This window comes from Ascaphus truei, unplaced genomic scaffold (assembly GCF_040206685.1).
Source record: "Ascaphus truei isolate aAscTru1 unplaced genomic scaffold, aAscTru1.hap1 HAP1_SCAFFOLD_1259, whole genome shotgun sequence".
NCBI classification, from domain to species: domain Eukaryota; kingdom Metazoa; phylum Chordata; class Amphibia; order Anura; family Ascaphidae; genus Ascaphus; species Ascaphus truei.
In genome coordinates, this window is record NW_027454132.1 from 49,275 (window position 1) to 72,796 (window position 23,522).

Consider the following 23,522-nt stretch of genomic DNA (forward strand, 5'->3'; position numbering starts at 1 on the left):
TATCTAGACACATTCTCTTTTCCTTTCTAATGTTTTAACTGAAGCGTATTAGTTGTTTATACTGTAGCAAATACTTTATTTTGTTTAAACCATTGGGTTAAGCCAATGCAAAGAACAAGGAATGCAAAATATGTACAATTAAACGTTTAGAAATGATCTTTGTAAGTAATAATCTTTAATATAGCTTCATATAACATATATGAATTGCGATTGGTAAATACATTACAATGCCATAACTAGCTATTTGATACTAAAGGCAGGAGTGTCAAATAGCAGACTTCTAACTAGATTTAGAATCTATTTCAATTATGAATTTAAAATAACATAAATAGAAAAGTGTTCATAAACTGTTACACATGTTTGAAACACCTCAATGAATATGGAACTGTGATGTACTTAAAAAAAGAACAGTTGAACTAAACAAAAATCACATTTGATTGTACTAAATTGTAGGAATTGTCAAAATCTTGCTTTCATCTGCTAAATAAATTCACTCTTTGTTTGTCTGTGAATGGAAGCATTAGTGGTTTATTGTACACATTTAAATAGTTACTATTGAGTGTTAATAGCTATTCACTTGTGAGAGCATCAACAATTACCAGTGGTTATCACTCCTTAATGAAGTGTCACCTCAGAGTGCAAGAGTTGCAAAGAACCCTTACAATAACAGAAGTACAAAGAAATATAAAGAGATCATGTGATCATGTATATAGAGAGAAAATGAGTGGTTCTAGGACAAAGTCATAAGGCATACCAAAGAAGTGGAAGAGCTAACAATAGAAACACTGAAGGAGCAGTTAGAAAGATGAGAAGAGAACCACGAGAGGACTTTGTTAGAGATTCTAATAGAGTATAACATTTGTATCAGTAGAGGCTGGTGAAGGTGGTAAAAAAACAGCAGAGAGGTCAAGTAAAATTAGAAATGAATAGCACCCTTCAAAAATCAAAGTGTGGAGATATGTTGCTGCTTTTGGGGAGGACAGTTGGAAAGAGAGGTTTGGAAGCCAGAATACAATGAGCCAAAGACAATGTGTATTCAGAAAAATGCATAAACATAACTAGACACAGCAAAAAATGTGGCGTTGGTGGTATAGTGGTGAGCATTGCTGCCTTCCAAGCAGTTGACCCGGGTTCGATTCCCGGCCAACGCAATGTCTTAATTTTAAAATTAAATAATGTGCTATTTACATTTTTAATATTTTTTTCCACATTATTGTTATTGCAGATTTTTTTTTTATATTCTCATGTATATATATTAAAGGTCAATGTATACAAATCATTCAATGTTTTCCATGATCAATTCTGGTTCTTAATTGTATTAGGAGGAGCCCAAATCTAAAATGAGAAAAGGAAGCAGCCACCACTGTTTTTCACACACATCAGAGAGGAATTATTTCAAATGACAGAGTGCTTGCTTAGCTTTATTTGTATGATCTAATGTCTTCATATGTATTTTTGCATATCATAGTTTTCTTGACATTTGTCAAAACCCGCAACAGGTAACTGTTATCTAGACACATTCTCTTTTCCTTTCTAATGTTTTAACTGAAGCGTATTAGTTGTTTATACTGTAGCAAATACTTTATTTTGTTTAAACCATTGGGTTAAGCCAATGCAAAGAACAAGGAATGCAAAATATGTACAATTAAACGTTTAGAAATGATCTTTGTAAGTAATAATCTTTAATATAGCTTCATATAACATATATGAATTGCGATTGGTAAATACATTACAATGCCATAACTAGCTATTTGATACTAAAGGCAGGAGTGTCAAATAGCAGACTTCTAACTAGATTTAGAATCTATTTCAATTATGAATTTAAAATAACATAAATAGAAAAGTGTTCATAAACTGTTACACATGTTTGAAACTCCTCAATGAATATGGAACTGTGATGTACTTAAAAAAAGAACAGTTGAACTAAACAAAAATCACATTTGATTGTACTAAATTGTAGGAATTGTCAAAATCTTGCTTTCATCTGCTAAATAAATTCACTCTTTGTTTGTCTGTGAATGGAAGCATTAGTGGTTTATTGTACACATTTAAATAGTTACTATTGAGTGTTAATAGCTATTCACTTGTGAGAGCATCAACAATTACCAGTGGTTATCACTCCTTAATGAAGTGTCACCTCAGAGTGCAAGAGTTGCAAAGAACCCTTACAATAACAGAAGTACAAAGAAATATAAAGAGATCATGTGATCATGTATATAGAGAGAAAATGAGTGGTTCTAGGACAAAGTCATACGGCATACCAAAGAAGTGGAAGAGCTAACAATAGAAACACTGAAGGAGCAGTTAGAAAGATGAGAAGAGAACCATGAGAGGACTTTGTTAGAGATTCTAATAAAGTATAACATTTGCATCAGTAGAGGCTGGTGAAGGTGGTAAAAAAAACAGCAGAGAGGTCAAGTAAAATTAGAAATGAATAGCACCCTTCAAAAATCAAAGTGTGGAGATATGTTGCTGCTTTTGGGGAGGACAGTTGGAATGAGAGGTTTGGAAGCCAGAATGCAATGAGCCAAAGACAATGTGTATTCAGAAAAATGCATAAACATAACTAGACACAGCAAAAAATGTGGCGTTGGTGGTATAGTGGTGAGCATAGCTGCCTTCCAAGCAGTTGACCCGGGTTCGATTCCCGGCCAACGCAGTGTCTTAATTTTAAAATTAAATAATGTGCTATTTACATTTTTAATATTTTTTTCCACATTATTGTTATTGCAGATTTTTTTTTTTATATTCTCATGTATATATATTAAAGGTCAATGTATACAAATCATTCAATGTTTTCCATGATCAATTCTGGTTCTTAATTGTATTAGGAGGAGCCCAAATCTAAAATGAGAAAAGGAAGCAGCCACCACTGTTTTTCACACACATCAGAGAGGAATTATTTCAAATGACAGAGTGCTTGCTTAGCTTTATTTGTATGATCTAATGTCTTCATATGTATTTTTGCATATCATAGTTTTCTTGACATTTGTCAAAACCCGCAACAGGTAACTGTTATCTAGACACATTCTCTTTTCCTTTCTAATGTTTTAACTGAAGCGTATTAGTTGTTTATACTGTAGCAAATACTTTATTTTGTTTAAACCATTGGGTTAAGCCAATGCAAAGAACAAGGAATGCAAAATATGTACAATTAAACGTTTAGAAATGATCTTTGTAAGTAATAATCTTTAATATAGCTTCATATAACATATATGAATTGCGATTGGTAAATACATTACAATGCCATAACTAGCTATTTGATACTAAAGGCAGGAGTGTCAAATAGCAGACTTCTAACTAGATTTAGAATCTATTTCAATTATGAATTTAAAATAACATAAATAGAAAAGTGTTCATAAACTGTTACACATGTTTGAAACACCTCAATGAATATGGAACTGTGATGTACTTAAAAAAAGAACAGTTGAACTAAACAAAAATCACATTTGATTGTACTAAATTGTAGGAATTGTCAAAATCTTGCTTTCATCTGCTAAATAAATTCACTCTTTGTTTGTCTGTGAATGGAAGCATTAGTGGTTTATTGTACACATTTAAATAGTTACTATTGAGTGTTAATAGCTATTCACTTGTGAGAGCATCAACAATTACCAGTGGTTATCACTCCTTAATGAAGTGTCACCTCAGAGTGCAAGAGTTGCAAAGAACCCTTACAATAACAGAAGTACAAAGAAATATAAAGAGATCATGTGATCATGTATATAGAGAGAAAATGAGTGGTTCTAGGACAAAGTCATACGGCATACCAAAGAAGTGGAAGAGCTAACAATAGAAACACTGAAGGAGCAGTTAGAAAGATGAGAAGAGAACCATGAGAGGACTTTGTTAGAGATTCTAATAAAGTATAACATTTGCATCAGTAGAGGCTGGTGAAGGTGGTAAAAAAAACAGCAGAGAGGTCAAGTAAAATTAGAAATGAATAGCACCCTTCAAAAATCAAAGTGTGGAGATATGTTGCTGCTTTTGGGGAGGATAGTTGGAATGAGAGGTTTGGAAGCCAGAATGCAATGAGCCAAAGACAATGTGTATTCAGAAAAATGCATAAACATAACTAGACACAGCAAAAAATGTGGCGTTGGTGGTATAGTGGTGAGCATAGCTGCCTTCCAAGCAGTTGACCCGGGTTCGATTCCCGGCCAACGCAGTGTCTTAATTTTAAAATTAAATAATGTGCTATTTACATTTTTAATATTTTTTTCCACATTATTGTTATTGCAGATTTTTTTTTTATATTCTCATGTATATATATTAAAGGTCAATGTATACAAATCATTCAATGTTTTCCATGATCAATTCTGGTTCTTAATTGTATTAGGAGGAGCCCAAATCTAAAATGAGAAAAGGAAGCAGCCACCACTGTTTTTCACACACATCAGAGAGGAATTATTTCAAATGACAGAGTGCTTGCTTAGCTTTATTTGTATGATCTAATGTCTTCATATGTATTTTTGCATATCATAGTTTTCTTGACATTTGTCAAAACCCGCAACAGGTAACTGTTATCTAGACACATTCTCTTTTCCTTTCTAATGTTTTAACTGAAGCGTATTAGTTGTTTATACTGTAGCAAATACTTTATTTTGTTTAAACCATTGGGTTAAGCCAATGCAAAGAACAAGGAATGCAAAATATGTACAATTAAACGTTTAGAAATGATCTTTGTAAGTAATAATCTTTAATATAGCTTCATATAACATATATGAATTGCGATTGGTAAATACATTACAATGCCATAACTAGCTATTTGATACTAAAGGCAGGAGTGTCAAATAGCAGACTTCTAACTAGATTTAGAATCTATTTCAATTATGAATTTAAAATAACATAAATAGAAAAGTGTTCATAAACTGTTACACATGTTTGAAACACCTCAATGAATATGGAACTGTGATGTACTTAAAAAAAGAACAGTTGAACTAAACAAAAATCACATTTGATTGTACTAAATTGTAGGAATTGTCAAAATCTTGCTTTCATCTGCTAAATAAATTCACTCTTTGTTTGTCTGTGAATGGAAGCATTAGTGGTTTATTGTACACATTTAAATAGTTACTATTGAGTGTTAATAGCTATTCACTTGTGAGAGCATCAACAATTACCAGTGGTTATCACTCCTTAATGAAGTGTCACCTCAGAGTGCAAGAGTTGCAAAGAACCCTTACAATAACAGAAGTACAAAGAAATATAAAGAGATCATGTGATCATGTATATAGAGAGAAAATGAGTGGTTCTAGGACAAAGTCATACGGCATACCAAAGAAGTGGAAGAGCTAACAATAGAAACACTGAAGGAGCAGTTAGAAAGATGAGAAGAGAACCATGAGAGGACTTTGTTAGAGATTCTAATAAAGTATAACATTTGCATCAGTAGAGGCTGGTGAAGGTGGTAAAAAAAACAGCAGAGAGGTCAAGTAAAATTAGAAATGAATAGCACCCTTCAAAAATCAAAGTGTGGAGATATGTTGCTGCTTTTGGGGAGGACAGTTGGAATGAGAGGTTTGGAAGCCAGAATGCAATGAGCCAAAGACAATGTGTATTCAGAAAAATGCATAAACATAACTAGACACAGCAAAAAATGTGGCGTTGGTGGTATAGTGGTGAGCATAGCTGCCTTCCAAGCAGTTGACCCGGGTTCGATTCCCGGCCAACGCAGTGTCTTAATTTTAAAATTAAATAATGTGCTATTTACATTTTTAATATTTTTTTCCACATTATTGTTATTGCAGATTTTTTTTTTATATTCTCATGTATATATATTAAAGGTCAATGTATACAAATCATTCAATGTTTTCCATGATCAATTCTGGTTCTTAATTGTATTAGGAGGAGCCCAAATCTAAAATGAGAAAAGGAAGCAGCCACCACTGTTTTTCACACACATCAGAGAGGAATTATTTCAAATGACAGAGTGCTTGCTTAGCTTTATTTGTATGATCTAATGTCTTCATATGTATTTTTGCATATCATAGTTTTCTTGACATTTGTCAAAACCCGCAACAGGTAACTGTTATCTAGACACATTCTCTTTTCCTTTCTAATGTTTTAACTGAAGCGTATTAGTTGTTTATACTGTAGCAAATACTTTATTTTGTTTAAACCATTGGGTTAAGCCAATGCAAAGAACAAGGAATGCAAAATATGTACAATTAAACGTTTAGAAATGATCTTTGTAAGTAATAATCTTTAATATAGCTTCATATAACATATATGAATTGCGATTGGTAAATACATTACAATGCCATAACTAGCTATTTGATACTAAAGGCAGGAGTGTCAAATAGCAGACTTCTAACTAGATTTAGAATCTATTTCAATTATGAATTTAAAATAACATAAATAGAAAAGTGTTCATAAACTGTTACACATGTTTGAAACTCCTCAATGAATATGGAACTGTGATGTACTTAAAAAAAGAACAGTTGAACTAAACAAAAATCACATTTGATTGTACTAAATTGTAGGAATTGTCAAAATCTTGCTTTCATCTGCTAAATAAATTCACTCTTTGTTTGTCTGTGAATGGAAGCATTAGTGGTTTATTGTACACATTTAAATAGTTACTATTGAGTGTTAATAGCTATTCACTTGTGAGAGCATCAACAATTACCAGTGGTTATCACTCCTTAATGAAGTGTCACCTCAGAGTGCAAGAGTTGCAAAGAACCCTTACAATAACAGAAGTACAAAGAAATATAAAGAGATCATGTGATCATGTATATAGAGAGAAAATGAGTGGTTCTAGGACAAAGTCATAAAGCATACCAAAGAAGTGGAAGAGCTAACAATAGAAACACTGAAGGAGCAGTTAGAAAGATGAGAAGAGAACCATGAGAGGACTTTGTTAGAGATTCTAATAGAGTATAACATTTGTATCAGTAGAGGCTGGTGAAGGTGGTAAAAAAACAGCAGAGAGGTCAAGTAAAATTAGAAATGAATAGCACCCTTCAAAAATCAAAGTGTGGAGATATGTTGCTGCTTTTGGGGAGGACAGTTGGAAAGAGAGGTTTGGAAGCCAGAATACAATGAGCCAAAGACAATGTGTATTCAGAAAAATGCATAAAAATAACTAGACACAGCAAAAAATGTGGCGTTGGTGGTATAGTGGTGAGCATAGCTGCCTTCCAAGCAGTTGACCCGGGTTCGATTCCCGGCCAACGCAATGTCTTAATTTTAAAATTAAATAATGTGCTATTTACATTTTTAATATTTTTTTCCACATTATTGTTATTGCAGATTTTTTTTTTATATTCTCATGTATATATATTAAAGGTCAATGTATACAAATCATTCAATGTTTTCCATGATCAATTCTGGTTCTTAATTGTATTAGGAGGAGCCCAAATCTAAAATGAGAAAAGGAAGCAGCCACCACTGTTTTTCACACACATCAGAGAGGAATTATTTCAAATGACAGAGTGCTTGCTTAGCTTTATTTGTATGATCTAATGTCTTCATATGTATTTTTGCATATCATAGTTTTCTTGACATTTGTCAAAACCCGCAACAGGTAACTGTTATCTAGACACATTCTCTTTTCCTTTCTAATGTTTTAACTGAAGCGTATTAGTTGTTTATACTGTAGCAAATACTTTATTTTGTTTAAACCATTGGGTTAAGCCAATGCAAAGAACAAGGAATGCAAAATATGTACAATTAAACGTTTAGAAATGATCTTTGTAAGTAATAATCTTTAATATAGCTTCATATAACATATATGAATTGCGATTGGTAAATACATTACAATGCCATAACTAGCTATTTGATACTAAAGGCAGGAGTGTCAAATAGCAGACTTCTAACTAGATTTAGAATCTATTTCAATTATGAATTTAAAATAACATAAATAGAAAAGTGTTCATAAACTGTTACACATGTTTGAAACTCCTCAATGAATATGGAACTGTGATGTACTTAAAAAAAGAACAGTTGAACTAAACAAAAATCACATTTGATTGTACTAAATTGTAGGAATTGTCAAAATCTTGCTTTCATCTGCTAAATAAATTCACTCTTTGTTTGTCTGTGAATGGAAGCATTAGTGGTTTATTGTACACATTTAAATAGTTACTATTGAGTGTTAATAGCTATTCACTTGTGAGAGCATCAACAATTACCAGTGGTTATCACTCCTTAATGAAGTGTCACCTCAGAGTGCAAGAGTTGCAAAGAACCCTTACAATAACAGAAGTACAAAGAAATATAAAGAGATCATGTGATCATGTATATAGAGAGAAAATGAGTGGTTCTAGGACAAAGTCATACGGCATACCAAAGAAGTGGAAGAGCTAACAATAGAAACACTGAAGGAGCAGTTAGAAAGATGAGAAGAGAACCATGAGAGGACTTTGTTAGAGATTCTAATAAAGTATAACATTTGCATCAGTAGAGGCTGGTGAAGGTGGTAAAAAAAACAGCAGAGAGGTCAAGTAAAATTAGAAATGAATAGCACCCTTCAAAAATCAAAGTGTGGAGATATGTTGCTGCTTTTGGGGAGGACAGTTGGAATGAGAGGTTTGGAAGCCAGAATGCAATGAGCCAAAGACAATGTGTATTCAGAAAAATGCATAAACATAACTAGACACAGCAAAAAATGTGGCGTTGGTGGTATAGTGGTGAGCATAGCTGCCTTCCAAGCAGTTGACCCGGGTTCGATTCCCGGCCAACGCAGTGTCTTAATTTTAAAATTAAATAATGTGCTATTTACATTTTTAATATTTTTTTCCACATTATTGTTATTGCAGATTTTTTTTTTTATATTCTCATGTATATATATTAAAGGTCAATGTATACAAATCATTCAATGTTTTCCATGATCAATTCTGGTTCTTAATTGTATTAGGAGGAGCCCAAATCTAAAATGAGAAAAGGAAGCAGCCACCACTGTTTTTCACACACATCAGAGAGGAATTATTTCAAATGACAGAGTGCTTGCTTAGCTTTATTTGTATGATCTAATGTCTTCATATGTATTTTTGCATATCATAGTTTTCTTGACATTTGTCAAAACCCGCAACAGGTAACTGTTATCTAGACACATTCTCTTTTCCTTTCTAATGTTTTAACTGAAGCGTATTAGTTGTTTATACTGTAGCAAATACTTTATTTTGTTTAAACCATTGGGTTAAGCCAATGCAAAGAACAAGGAATGCAAAATATGTACAATTAAACGTTTAGAAATGATCTTTGTAAGTAATAATCTTTAATATAGCTTCATTTAACATATATGAATTGCGATTGGTAAATACATTACAATGCCATAACTAGCTATTTGATACTAAAGGCAGGAGTGTCAAATAGCAGACTTCTAACTAGATTTAGAATCTATTTCAATTATGAATTTAAAATAACATAAATAGAAAAGTGTTCATAAACTGTTACACATGTTTGAAACACCTCAATGAATATGGAACTGTGATGTACTTAAAAAAAGAACAGTTGAACTAAACAAAAATCACATTTGATTGTACTAAATTGTAGGAATTGTCAAAATCTTGCTTTCATCTGCTAAATAAATTCACTCTTTGTTTGTCTGTGAATGGAAGCATTAGTGGTTTATTGTACACATTTAAATAGTTACTATTGAGTGTTAATAGCTATTCACTTGTGAGAGCATCAACAATTACCAGTGGTTATCACTCCTTAATGAAGTGTCACCTCAGAGTGCAAGAGTTGCAAAGAACCCTTACAATAACAGAAGTACAAAGAAATATAAAGAGATCATGTGATCATGTATATAGAGAGAAAATGAGTGGTTCTAGGACAAAGTCATACGGCATACCAAAGAAGTGGAAGAGCTAACAATAGAAACACTGAAGGAGCAGTTAGAAAGATGAGAAGAGAACCATGAGAGGACTTTGTTAGAGATTCTAATAAAGTATAACATTTGCATCAGTAGAGGCTGGTGAAGGTGGTAAAAAAAACAGCAGAGAGGTCAAGTAAAATTAGAAATGAATAGCACCCTTCAAAAATCAAAGTGTGGAGATATGTTGCTGCTTTTGGGGAGGACAGTTGGAATGAGAGGTTTGGAAGCCAGAATGCAATGAGCCAAAGACAATGTGTATTCAGAAAAATGCATAAACATAACTAGACACAGCAAAAAATGTGGCGTTGGTGGTATAGTGGTGAGCATAGCTGCCTTCCAAACAGTTGACCCGGGTTCGATTCCCGGCCAACGCAGTGTCTTAATTTTAAAATTAAATAATGTGCTATTTACATTTTTAATATTTTTTTCCACATTATTGTTATTGCAGATTTTTTTTTTATATTCTCATGTATATATATTAAAGGTCAATGTATACAAATCATTCAATGTTTTCCATGATCAATTCTGGTTCTTAATTGTATTAGGAGGAGCCCAAATCTAAAATGAGAAAAGGAAGCAGCCACCACTGTTTTTCACACACATCAGAGAGGAATTATTTCAAATGACAGAGTGCTTGCTTAGCTTTATTTGTATGATCTAATGTCTTCATATGTATTTTTGCATATCATAGTTTTCTTGACATTTGTCAAAACCCGCAACAGGTAACTGTTATCTAGACACATTCTCTTTTCCTTTCTAATGTTTTAACTGAAGCGTATTAGTTGTTTATACTGTAGCAAATACTTTATTTTGTTTAAACCATTGGGTTAAGCCAATGCAAAGAACAAGGAATGCAAAATATGTACAATTAAACGTTTAGAAATGATCTTTGTAAGTAATAATCTTTAATATAGCTTCATATAACATATATGAATTGCGATTGGTAAATACATTACAATGCCATAACTAGCTATTTGATACTAAAGGCAGGAGTGTCAAATAGCAGACTTCTAACTAGATTTAGAATCTATTTCAATTATGAATTTAAAATAACATAAATAGAAAAGTGTTCATAAACTGTTACACATGTTTGAAACTCCTCAATGAATATGGAACTGTGATGTACTTAAAAAAAGAACAGTTGAACTAAACAAAAATCACATTTGATTGTACTAAATTGTAGGAATTGTCAAAATCTTGCTTTCATCTGCTAAATAAATTCACTCTTTGTTTGTCTGTGAATGGAAGCATTAGTGGTTTATTGTACACATTTAAATAGTTACTATTGAGTGTTAATAGCTATTCACTTGTGAGAGCATCAACAATTACCAGTGGTTATCACTCCTTAATGAAGTGTCACCTCAGAGTGCAAGAGTTGCAAAGAACCCTTACAATAACAGAAGTACAAAGAAATATAAAGAGATCATGTGATCATGTATATAGAGAGAAAATGAGTGGTTCTAGGACAAAGTCATAAGGCATACCAAAGAAGTGGAAGAGCTAACAATAGAAACACTGAAGGAGCAGTTAGAAAGATGAGAAGAGAACCATGAGAGGACTTTGTTAGAGATTCTAATAGAGTATAACATTTGTATCAGTAGAGGCTGGTGAAGGTGGTAAAAAAAACAGTAGAGAGGTCAAGTAAAATTAGAAATGAATAGCACCCTTCAAAAATCAAAGTGTGGAGATATGTTGCTGCTTTTGGGGAGGACAGTTGGAAAGAGAGGTTTGGAAGCCAGAATACAATGAGCCAAAGACAATGTGTATTCAGAAAAATGCATAAACATAACTAGACACAGCAAAAAATGTGGCGTTGGTGGTATAGTGGTGAGCATTGCTGCCTTCCAAGCAGTTGACCCGGGTTCGATTCCCGGCCAACGCAATGTCTTAATTTTAAAATTAAATAATGTGCTATTTACATTTTTAATATTTTTTTCCACATTATTGTTATTGCAGATTTTTTTTTTATATTCTCATGTATATATATTAAAGGTCAATGTATACAAATCATTCAATGTTTTCCATGATCAATTCTGTTTCTTAATTGTATTAGGAGGAGCCCAAGTCTAAAATGAGAAAAGGAAGCAGCCACCACTGTTTTTCACACACATCAGAGAGGAATTATTTCAAATGACAGAGTGCTTGCTTAGCTTTATTTGTATGATCTAATGTCTTCATATGTATTTTTGCATATCATAGTTTTCTTGACATTTGTCAAAACCCGCAACAGGTAACTGTTATCTAGACACATTCTCTTTTCCTTTCTAATGTTTTAACTGAAGCGTATTAGTTGTTTATACTGTAGCAAATACTTTATTTTGTTTAAACCATTGGGTTAAGCCAATGCAAAGAACAAGGAATGCAAAATATGTACAATTAAACGTTTAGAAATGATCTTTGTAAGTAATAATCTTTAATATAGCTTCATATAACATATATGAATTGTGATTGGTAAATACATTACAATGCCATAACTAGCTATTTGATACTAAAGGCAGGAGTGTCAAATAGCAGACTTCTAACTAGATTTAGAATCTATTTCAATTATGAATTTAAAATAACATAAATAGAAAAGTGTTCATAAACTGTTACACATGTTTGAAACTCCTCAATGAATATGGAACTGTGATGTACTTAAAAAAAGAACAGTTGAACTAAACAAAAATCACATTTGATTGTACTAAATTGTAGGAATTGTCAAAATCTTGCTTTCATCTGCTAAATAAATTCACTCTTTGTTTGTCTGTGAATGGAAGCATTAGTGGTTTATTGTACACATTTAAATAGTTACTATTGAGTGTTAATAGCTATTCACTTGTGAGAGCATCAACAATTACCAGTGGTTATCACTCCTTAATGAAGTGTCACCTCAGAGTGCAAGAGTTGCAAAGAACCCTTACAATAACAGAAGTACAAAGAAATATAAAGAGATCATGTGATCATGTATATAGAGAGAAAATGAGTGGTTCTAGGACAAAGTCATAAGGCATACCAAAGAAGTGGAAGAGCTAACAATAGAAACACTGAAGGAGCAGTTAGAAAGATGAGAAGAGAACCATGAGAGGACTTTGTTAGAGATTCTAATAGAGTATAACATTTGTATCAGTAGAGGCTGGTGAAGGTGGTAAAAAAACAGCAGAGAGGTCAAGTAAAATTAGAAATGAATAGCACCCTTCAAAAATCAAAGTGTGGAGATATGTTGCTGCTTTTGGGGAGGACAGTTGGAAAGAGAGGTTTGGAAGCCAGAATACAATGAGCCAAAGACAATGTGTATTCAGAAAAATGCATAAACATAACTAGACACAGCAAAAAATGTGGCGTTGGTGGTATAGTGGTGAGCATAGCTGCCTTCCAAGCAGTTGACCCGGGTTCGATTCCCGGCCAACGCAATGTCTTAATTTTAAAATTAAATAATGTGCTATTTACATTTTTAATATTTTTTTCCACATTATTGTTATTGCAGATTTTTTTTTTATATTCTCATGTATATATATTAAAGGTCAATGTATACAAATCATTCAATGTTTTCCATGATCAATTCTGGTTCTTAATTGTATTAGGAGGAGCCCAAATCTAAAATGAGAAAAGGAAGCAGCCACCACTGTTTTTCACACACATCAGAGAGGAATTATTTCAAATGACAGAGTGCTTGCTTAGCTTTATTTGTATGATCTAATGTCTTCATATGTATTTTTGCATATCATAGTTTTCTTGACATTTGTCAAAACCCGCAACAGGTAACTGTTATCTAGACACATTCTCTTTTCCTTTCTAATGTTTTAACTGAAGCGTATTAGTTGTTTATACTGTAGCAAATACTTTATTTTGTTTAAACCATTGGGTTAAGCCAATGCAAAGAACAAGGAATGCAAAATATGTACAATTAAACGTTTAGAAATGATCTTTGTAAGTAATAATCTTTAATATAGCTTCATATAACATATATGAATTGCGATTGGTAAATACATTACAATGCCATAACTAGCTATTTGATACTAAAGGCAGGAGTGTCAAATAGCAGACTTCTAACTAGATTTAGAATCTATTTCAATTATGAATTTAAAATAACATAAATAGAAAAGTGTTCATAAACTGTTACACATGTTTGAAACTCCTCAATGAATATGGAACTGTGATGTACTTAAAAAAAGAACAGTTGAACTAAACAAAAATCACATTTGATTGTACTAAATTGTAGGAATTGTCAAAATCTTGCTTTCATCTGCTAAATAAATTCACTCTTTGTTTGTCTGTGAATGGAAGCATTAGTGGTTTATTGTACACATTTAAATAGTTACTATTGAGTGTTAATAGCTATTCACTTGTGAGAGCATCAACAATTACCAGTGGTTATCACTCCTTAATGAAGTGTCACCTCAGAGTGCAAGAGTTGCAAAGAACCCTTACAATAACAGAAGTACAAAGAAATATAAAGAGATCATGTGATCATGTATATAGAGAGAAAATGAGTGGTTCTAGGACAAAGTCATAAGGCATACCAAAGAAGTGGAAGAGCTAACAATAGAAACACTGAAGGAGCAGTTAGAAAGATGAGAAGAGAACCATGAGAGGACTTTGTTAGAGATTCTAATAGAGTATAACATTTGTATCAGTAGAGGCTGGTGAAGGTGGTAAAAAAACAGCAGAGAGGTCAAGTAAAATTAGAAATGAATAGCACCCTTCAAAAATCAAAGTGTGGAGATATGTTGCTGCTTTTGGGGAGGACAGTTGGAAAGAGAGGTTTGGAAGCCAGAATGCAATGAGCCAAAGACAATGTGTATTCAGAAAAATGCATAAACATAACTAGACACAGCAAAAAATGTGGCGTTGGTGGTATAGTGGTGAGCATAGCTGCCTTCCAAGCAGTTGACCCGGGTTCGATTCCCGGCCAACGCAATGTCTTAATTTTAAAATTAAATAATGTGCTATTTACATTTTTAATATTTTTTTCCACATTATTGTTATTGCAGATTTTTTTTTATATTCTCATGTATATATATTAAAGGTCAATGTATACAAATCATTCAATGTTTTCCATGATCAATTCTGGTTCTTAATTGTATTAGGAGGAGCCCAAATCTAAAATGAGAAAAGGAAGCAGCCACCACTGTTTTTCACACACATCAGAGAGGAATTATTTCAAATGACAGAGTGCTTGCTTAGCTTTATTTGTATGATCTAATGTCTTCATATGTATTTTTGCATATCATAGTTTTCTTGACATTTGTCAAAACCCGCAACAGGTAACTGTTATCTAGACACATTCTCTTTTCCTTTCTAATGTTTTAACTGAAGCGTATTAGTTGTTTATACTGTAGCAAATACTTTATTTTGTTTAAACCATTGGGTTAAGCCAATGCAAAGAACAAGGAATGCAAAATATGTACAATTAAACGTTTAGAAATGATCTTTGTAAGTAATAATCTTTAATATAGCTTCATATAACATATATGAATTGCGATTGGTAAATACATTACAATGCCATAACTAGCTATTTGATACTAAAGGCAGGAGTGTCAAATAGCAGACTTCTAACTAGATTTAGAATCTATTTCAATTATGAATTTAAAATAACATAAATAGAAAAGTGTTCATAAACTGTTACACATGTTTGAAACTCCTCAATGAATATGGAACTGTGATGTACTTAAAAAAAGAACAGTTGAACTAAACAAAAATCACATTTGATTGTACAAAATTGTAGGAATTGTCAAAATCTTGCTTTCATCTGCTAAATAAATTCACTCTTTGTTTGTCTGTGAATGGAAGCATTAGTGGTTTATTGTACACATTTAAATAGTTACTATTGAGTGTTAATAGCTATTCACTTGTGAGAGCATCAACAATTACCAGTGGTTATCACTCCTTAATGAAGTGTCACCTCAGAGTGCAAGAGTTGCAAAGAACCCTTACAATAACAGAAGTACAAAGAAATATAAAGAGATCATGTGATCATGTATATAGAGAGAAAATGAGTGGTTCTAGGACAAAGTCATAAGGCATACCAAAGAAGTGGAAGAGCTAACAATAGAAACACTGAAGGAGCAGTTAGAAAGATGAGAAGAGAACCATGAGAGGACTTTGTTAGAGATTCTAATAGAGTATAACATTTGTATCAGTAGAGGCTGGTGAAGGTGGTAAAAAAACAGCAGAGAGGTCAAGTAAAATTAGAAATGAATAGCACCCTTCAAAAATCAAAGTGTGGAGATATGTTGCTGCTTTTGGGGAGGACAGTTGGAAAGAGAGGTTTGGAAGCCAGAATGCAATGAGCCAAAGACAATGTGTATTCAGAAAAATGCATAAACATAACTAGACACAGCAAAAAATGTGGCGTTGGTGGTATAGTGGTGAGCATAGCTGCCTTCCAAGCAGTTGACCCGGGTTCGATTCCCGGCCAACGCAATGCCTTAATTTTAAAATTAAATAATGTGCTATTTACATTTTTAATATTTTTTTCCACATTATTGTTATTGCAGATTTTTTTTTTATATTCTCATGTATATATATTAAAGGTCAATGTATACAAATCATTCAATGTTTTCCATGATCAATTCTGGTTCTTAATTGTATTAGGAGGAGCCCAAATCTAAAATGAGAAAAGGAAGCAGCCACCACTGTTTTTCACACACATCAGAGAGGAATTATTTCAAATGACAGAGTGCTTGCTTAGCTTTATTTGTATGATCTAATGTCTTCATATGTATTTTTGCATATCATAGTTTTCTTGACATTTGTCAAAACCCGCAACAGGTAACTGTTATCTAGACACATTCTCTTTTCCTTTCTAATGTTTTAACTGAAGCGTATTAGTTGTTTATACTGTAGCAAATACTTTATTTTGTTTAAACCATTGGGTTAAGCCAATGCAAAGAACAAGGAATGCAAAATATGTACAATTAAACGTTTAAAAATGATCTTTGTAAGTAATAATCTTTAATATAGCTTCATATAACATATATGAATTGCGATTGGTAAATACATTACAATGCCATAACTAGCTATTTGATACTAAAGGCAGGAGTGTCAAATAGCAGACTTCTAACTAGATTTAGAATCTATTTCAATTATGAATTTAAAATAACATAAATAGAAAAGTGTTCATAAACTGTTACACATGTTTGAAACTCCTCAATGAATATGGAACTGTGATGTACTTAAAAAAAGAACAGTTGAACTAAACAAAAATCACATTTGATTGTACTAAATTGTAGGAATTGTCAAAATCTTGCTTTCATCTGCTAAATAAATTCACTCTTTGTTTGTCTGTGAATGGAAGCATTAGTGGTTTATTGTACACATTTAAATAGTTACTATTGAGTGTTAATAGCTATTCACTTGTGAGAGCATCAACAATTACCAGTGGTTATCACTCCTTAATGAAGTGTCACCTCAGAGTGCAAGAGTTGCAAAGAACCCTTACAATAACAGAAGTACAAAGAAATATAAAGAGATCATGTGATCATGTATATAGAGAGAAAATGAGTGGTTCTAGGACAAAGTCATACGGCATACCAAAGAAGTGGAAGAGCTAACAATAGAAACACTGAAGGAGCAGTTAGAAAGATGAGAAGAGAACCATGAGAGGACTTTGTTAGAGATTCTAATAAAGTATAACATTTGCATCAGTAGAGGCTGGTGAAGGTGGTAAAAAAAACAGCAGAGAGGTCAAGTAAAATTAGAAATGAATAGCACCCTTCAAAAATCAAAGTGTGGAGATATGTTGCTGCTTTTGGGGAGGACAGTTGGAATGAGAGGTTTGGAAGCCAGAATGCAATGAGCCAAAGACAATGTGTATTCAGAAAAATGCATAAACATAACTAGACACAGCAAAAAATGTGGCGTTGGTGGTATAGTGGTGAGCATAGCTGCCTTCCAAGCAGTTGACCCGGGTTCGATTCCCAGCCAACGCAGTGTCTTAATTTTAAAATTAAATAATGTGCTATTTACATTTTTAATATTTTTTTCCACATTATTGTTATTGCAGATTTTTTTTTTATATTCTCATGTATATATATTAAAGGTCAATGTATACAAATCATTCAATGTTTTCCATGATCAATTCTGGTTCTTAATTGTATTAGGAGGAGCCCAAATCTAAAATGAGAAAAGGAAGCAGCCACCACTGTTTTTCACACACATCAGAGAGGAATTATTTCAAATGACAGAGTGCTTGCTTAGCTTTATTTGTATGATCTAATGTCTTCATATGTATTTTTGCATATCATAGTTTTCTTGACATTTGTCAAAACCCGCAACAGGTAACTGTTATCTAGACACATTCTCTTTTCCTTTCTAATGTTTTAACTGAAGCGTATTAGTTGTTTATACTGTAGCAAATACTTTATTTTGTTTAAACCATTGGGTTAAGCCAATGCAAAGAACAAGGAATGCAAAATATGTACAATTAAACGTTTAGAAATGATCTTTGTAAGTAATAATCTTTAATATAGCTTCATATAACATATATGAATTGCGATTGGTAAATACATTACAATGCCATAACTAGCTATTTGATACTAAAGGCAGGAGTGTCAAATAGCAGACTTCTAACTAGATTTAGAATCTATTTCAATTATGAATTTAAAATAACATAAATAGAAAAGTGTTCATAAACTGTTACACATGTTTGAAACTCCTCAATGAATATGGAACTGTGATGTACTTAAAAAAAGAACAGTTGAACTAAACAAAAATCACATTTGATTGTACTAAATTGTAGGAATTGTCAAAATCTTGCTTTCATCTGCTAAATAAATTCACTCTTTGTTTGTCTGTGAATGGAAGCATTAGTGGTTTATTGTACACATTTAAATAGTTACTATTGAGTGTTAATAGCTATTCACTTGTGAGAGCATCAACAATTACCAGTGGTTATCACTCCTTAATGAAGTGTCACCTCAGAGTGCAAGAGTTGCAAAGAACCCTTACAATAACAGAAGTACAAAGAAATATAAAGAGATCATGTGATCATGTATATAGAGAGAAAATGAGTGGTTCTAGGACAAAGTCATAAGGCATACCAAAGAAGTGGAAGAGCTAACAATAGAAACACTGAAGGAGCAGTTAGAAAGATGAGAAGAGAACCATGAGAGGACTTTGTTAGAGATTCTAATAAAGTATAACATTTGCATCAGTAGAGGCTGGTGAAGGTGGTAAAAAAAACAGCAGAGAGGTCAAGTAAAATTAGAAATGAATAGCACCCTTCAAAAATCAAAGTGTGGAGATATGTTGCTGCTTTTGGGGAGGACAGTTGGAATGAGAGGTTTGGAAGCCAGAATGCAATGAGCCAAAGACAATGTGTATTCAGAAAAATGCATAAACATAACTAGACACAGCAAAAAATGTGGCGTTGGTGGTATAGTGGTGAGCATAGCTGCCTTCCAAGCAGTTGACCCGGGTTCGATTCCCGGCCAACGCAGTGTCTTAATTTTAAAATTAAATAATGTGCTATTTACATTTTTAATATTTTTTTCCACATTATTGTTATTGCAGATTTTTTTTTTATATTCTCATGTATATATATTAAAGGTCAATGTATACAAATCATTCAATGTTTTCCATGATCAATTCTGGTTCTTAATTGTATTAGGAGGAGCCCAAATCTAAAATGAGAAAAGGAAGCAGCCACCACTGTTTTTCACACACATCAGAGAGGAATTATTTCAAATGACAGAGTGCTTGCTTAGCTTTATTTGTATGATCTAATGTCTTCATATGTATTTTTGCATATCATAGTTTTCTTGACATTTGTCAAAACCCGCAACAGGTAACTGTTATCTAGACACATTCTCTTTTCCTTTCTAATGTTTTAACTGAAGCGTATTAGTTGTTTATACTGTAGCAAATACTTTATTTTGTTTAAACCATTGGGTTAAGCCAATGCAAAGAACAAGGAATGCAAAATATGTACAATTAAACGTTTAGAAATGATCTTTGTAAGTAATAATCTTTAATATAGCTTCATATAACATATATGAATTGCGATTGGTAAATACATTACAATGCCATAACTAGCTATTTGATACTAAAGGCAGGAGTGTCAAATAGCAGACTTCTAACTAGATTTAGAATCTATTTCAATTATGAATTTAAAATAACATAAATAGAAAAGTGTTCATAAACTGTTACACATGTTTGAAACTCCTCAATGAATATGGAACTGTGATGTACTTAAAAAAAGAACAGTTGAACTAAACAAAAATCACATTTGATTGTACTAAATTGTAGGAATTGTCAAAATCTTGCTTTCATCTGCTAAATAAATTCACTCTTTGTTTGTCTGTGAATGGAAGCATTAGTGGTTTATTGTACACATTTAAATAGTTACTATTGAGTGTTAATAGCTATTCACTTGTGAGAGCATCAACAATTACCAGTGGTTATCACTCCTTAATGAAGTGTCACCTCAGAGTGCAAGAGTTGCAAAGAACCCTTACAATAACAGAAGTACAAAGAAATATAAAGAGATCATGTGATCATGTATATAGAGAGAAAATGAGTGGTTCTAGGACAAAGTCATACGGCATACCAAAGAAGTGGAAGAGCTAACAATAGAAACACTGAAGGAGCAGTTAGAAAGATGAGAAGAGAACCATGAGAGGACTTTGTTAGAGATTCTAATAAAGTATAACATTTGCATCAGTAGAGGCTGGTGAAGGTGGTAAAAAAAACAGCAGAGAGGTCAAGTAAAATTAGAAATGAATAGCACCCTTCAAAAATCAAAGTGTGGAGATATGTTGCTGCTTTTGGGGAGGACAGTTGGAATGAGAGGTTTGGAAGCCAGAATGCAATGAGCCAAAGACAATGTGTATTCAGAAAAATGCATAAACATAACTAGACACAGCAAAAAATGTGGCGTTGGTGGTATAGTGGTGAGCATAGCTGCCTTCCAAGCAGTTGACCCGGGTTCGATTCCCGGCCAACGCAGTGTCTTAATTTTAAAATTAAATAATGTGCTATTTACATTTTTAATATTTTTTTCCACATTATTGTTATTGCAGATTTTTTTTTTATATTCTCATGTATATATATTAAAGGTCAATGTATACAAATCATTCAATGTTTTCCATGATCAATTCTGGTTCTTAATTGTATTAGGAGGAGCCCAAATCTAAAATGAGAAAAGGAAGCAGCCACCACTGTTTTTCACACACATCAGAGAGGAATTATTTCAAATGACAGAGTGCTTGCTTAGCTTTATTTGTATGATCTAATGTCTTCATATGTATTTTTGCATATCATAGTTTTCTTGACATTTGTCAAAACCCGCAACAGGTAACTGTTATCTAGACACATTCTCTTTTCCTTTCTAATGTTTTAACTGAAGCGTATTAGTTGTTTATACTGTAGCAAATACTTTATTTTGTTTAAACCATTGGGTTAAGCCAATGCAAAGAACAAGGAATGCAAAATATGTACAATTAAACGTTTAGAAATGATCTTTGTAAGTAATAATCTTTAATATAGCTTCATATAACATATATGAATTGCGATTGGTAAATACATTACAATGCCATAACTAGCTATTTGATACTAAAGGCAGGAGTGTCAAATAGCAGACTTCTAACTAGATTTAGAATCTATTTCAATTATGAATTTAAAATAACATAAATAGAAAAGTGTTCATAAACTGTTACACATGTTTGAAACTCCTCAATGAATATGGAACTGTGATGTACTTAAAAAAAGAACAGTTGAACTAAACAAAAATCACATTTGATTGTACTAAATTGTAGGAATTGTCAAAATCTTGCTTTCATCTGCTAAATAAATTCACTCTTTGTTTGTCTGTGAATGGAAGCATTAGTGGTTTATTGTACACATTTAAATAGTTACTATTGAGTGTTAATAGCTATTCACTTGTGAGAGCATCAACAATTACCAGTGGTTATCACTCCTTAATGAAGTGTCACCTCAGAGTGCAAGAGTTGCAAAGAACCCTTACAATAACAGAAGTACAAAGAAATATAAAGAGATCATGTGATCATGTATATAGAGAGAAAATGAGTGGTTCTAGGACAAAGTCATAAGGCATACCAAAGAAGTGGAAGAGCTAACAATAGAAACACTGAAGGAGCAGTTAGAAAGATGAGAAGAGAACCATGAGAGGACTTTGTTAGAGATTCTAATAAAGTATAACATTTGCATCAGTAGAGGCTGGTGAAAGTGGTAAAAAAAACAGCAGAGAGGTCAAGTAAAATTAGAAATGAATAGCACCCTTCAAAAATCAAAGTGTGGAGATATGTTGCTGCTTTTGGGGAGGACAGTTGGAATGAGAGGTTTGGAAGCCAGAATGCAATGAGCCAAAGACAATGTGTATTCAGAAAAATGCATAAACATAACTAGACACAGCAAAAAATGTGGCGTTGGTGGTATAGTGGTGAGCATAGATGCCTTCCAAGCAGTTGACCCGGGTTCGATTCCCGGCCAACGCAGTGTCTTAATTTTAAAATTAAATAATGTGCTATTTACATTTTTAATATTTTTTTCCACATTATTGTTATTGCAGATTTTTTTTTTATATTCTCATGTATATATATTAAAGGTCAATGTATACAAATCATTCAATGTTTTCCATGATCAATTCTGGTTCTTAATTGTATTAGGAGGAGCCCAAATCTAAAATGAGAAAAGGAAGCAGCCACCACTGTTTTTCACACACATCAGAGAGGAATTATTTCAAATGACAGAGTGCTTGCTTAGCTTTATTTGTATGATCTAATGTCTTCATATGTATTTTTGCATATCATAGTTTTCTTGACATTTGTCAAAACCCGCAACAGGTAACTGTTATCTAGACACATTCTCTTTTCCTTTCTAATGTTTTAACTGAAGCGTATTAGTTGTTTATACTGTAGCAAATACTTTATTTTGTTTAAACCATTGGGTTAAGCCAATGCAAAGAACAAGGAATGCAAAATATGTACAATTAAACGTTTAGAAATGATCTTTGTAAGTAATAATCTTTAATATAGCTTCATATAACATATATGAATTGCGATTGGTAAATACATTACAATGCCATAACTAGCTATTTGATACTAAAGGCAGGAGTGTCAAATAGCAGACTTCTAACTAGATTTAGAATCTATTTCAATTATGAATTTAAAATAACATAAATAGAAAAGTGTTCATAAACTGTTACACATGTTTGAAACTCCTCAATGAATATGGAACTGTGATGTACTTAAAAAAAGAACAGTTGAACTAAACAAAAATAACATTTGATTGTACTAAATTGTAGGAATTGTCAAAATCTTGCTTTCATCTGCTAAATAAATTCACTCTTTGTTTGTCTGTGAATGGAAGCATTAGTGGTTTATTGTACACATTTAAATAGTTACTATTGAGTGTTAATAGCTATTCACTTGTGAGAGCATCAACAATTACCAGTGGTTATCACTCCTTAATGAAGTGTCACCTCAGAGTGCAAGAGTTGCAAAGAACCCTTACAATAACAGAAGTACAAAGAAATATAAAGAGATCATGTGATCATGTATATAGAGAGAAAATGAGTGGTTCTAGGACAAAGTCATAAGGCATACCAAAGAAGTGGAAGAGCTAACAATAGAAACACTGAAGGAGCAGTTAGAAAGATGAGAAGAGAACCATGAGAGGACTTTGTTAGAGATTCTAATAGAGTATAACATTTGCATCAGTAGAGGCTGGTGAAAGTGGTAAAAAAAACAGCAGAGAG

General features: G+C 32.6%; 10 non-coding genes across 10 annotated transcripts; all 10 read left to right on the forward strand.

Annotated features, from left to right (window-relative positions):
• The first annotated feature begins 2,587 nt into the window (after positions 1 to 2,587).
• On the forward strand, positions 2,588 to 2,659 carry TRNAG-UCC (transfer RNA glycine (anticodon UCC)). The gene has a single exon. It is a non-coding gene; the product is annotated as a tRNA-Gly (tRNA).
• A 1,437-nt stretch (positions 2,660 to 4,096) lies between these two features.
• On the forward strand, positions 4,097 to 4,168 carry TRNAG-UCC (transfer RNA glycine (anticodon UCC)). Its single transcript has one exon. It is a non-coding gene; the product is annotated as a tRNA-Gly (tRNA).
• A 1,436-nt stretch (positions 4,169 to 5,604) lies between these two features.
• Positions 5,605 to 5,676, forward strand: TRNAG-UCC (transfer RNA glycine (anticodon UCC)). Its single transcript has one exon. It is a non-coding gene; the product is annotated as a tRNA-Gly (tRNA).
• Positions 5,677 to 7,111: 1,435 nt separating this feature from the next.
• Positions 7,112 to 7,183, forward strand: TRNAG-UCC (transfer RNA glycine (anticodon UCC)). The gene has a single exon. It is a non-coding gene; the product is annotated as a tRNA-Gly (tRNA).
• A 1,436-nt stretch (positions 7,184 to 8,619) lies between these two features.
• TRNAG-UCC (transfer RNA glycine (anticodon UCC)) lies at positions 8,620 to 8,691 on the forward strand. Its single transcript has one exon. It is a non-coding gene; the product is annotated as a tRNA-Gly (tRNA).
• A 4,452-nt stretch (positions 8,692 to 13,143) lies between these two features.
• Positions 13,144 to 13,215, forward strand: TRNAG-UCC (transfer RNA glycine (anticodon UCC)). The gene has a single exon. It is a non-coding gene; the product is annotated as a tRNA-Gly (tRNA).
• Positions 13,216 to 14,650: 1,435 nt separating this feature from the next.
• Positions 14,651 to 14,722, forward strand: TRNAG-UCC (transfer RNA glycine (anticodon UCC)). Its single transcript has one exon. It is a non-coding gene; the product is annotated as a tRNA-Gly (tRNA).
• A 1,434-nt stretch (positions 14,723 to 16,156) lies between these two features.
• Positions 16,157 to 16,228, forward strand: TRNAG-UCC (transfer RNA glycine (anticodon UCC)). The gene has a single exon. It is a non-coding gene; the product is annotated as a tRNA-Gly (tRNA).
• A 2,944-nt stretch (positions 16,229 to 19,172) lies between these two features.
• Positions 19,173 to 19,244, forward strand: TRNAG-UCC (transfer RNA glycine (anticodon UCC)). Its single transcript has one exon. It is a non-coding gene; the product is annotated as a tRNA-Gly (tRNA).
• A 1,436-nt stretch (positions 19,245 to 20,680) lies between these two features.
• On the forward strand, positions 20,681 to 20,752 carry TRNAG-UCC (transfer RNA glycine (anticodon UCC)). Its single transcript has one exon. It is a non-coding gene; the product is annotated as a tRNA-Gly (tRNA).
• Positions 20,753 to 23,522: the final 2,770 nt, after the last annotated feature.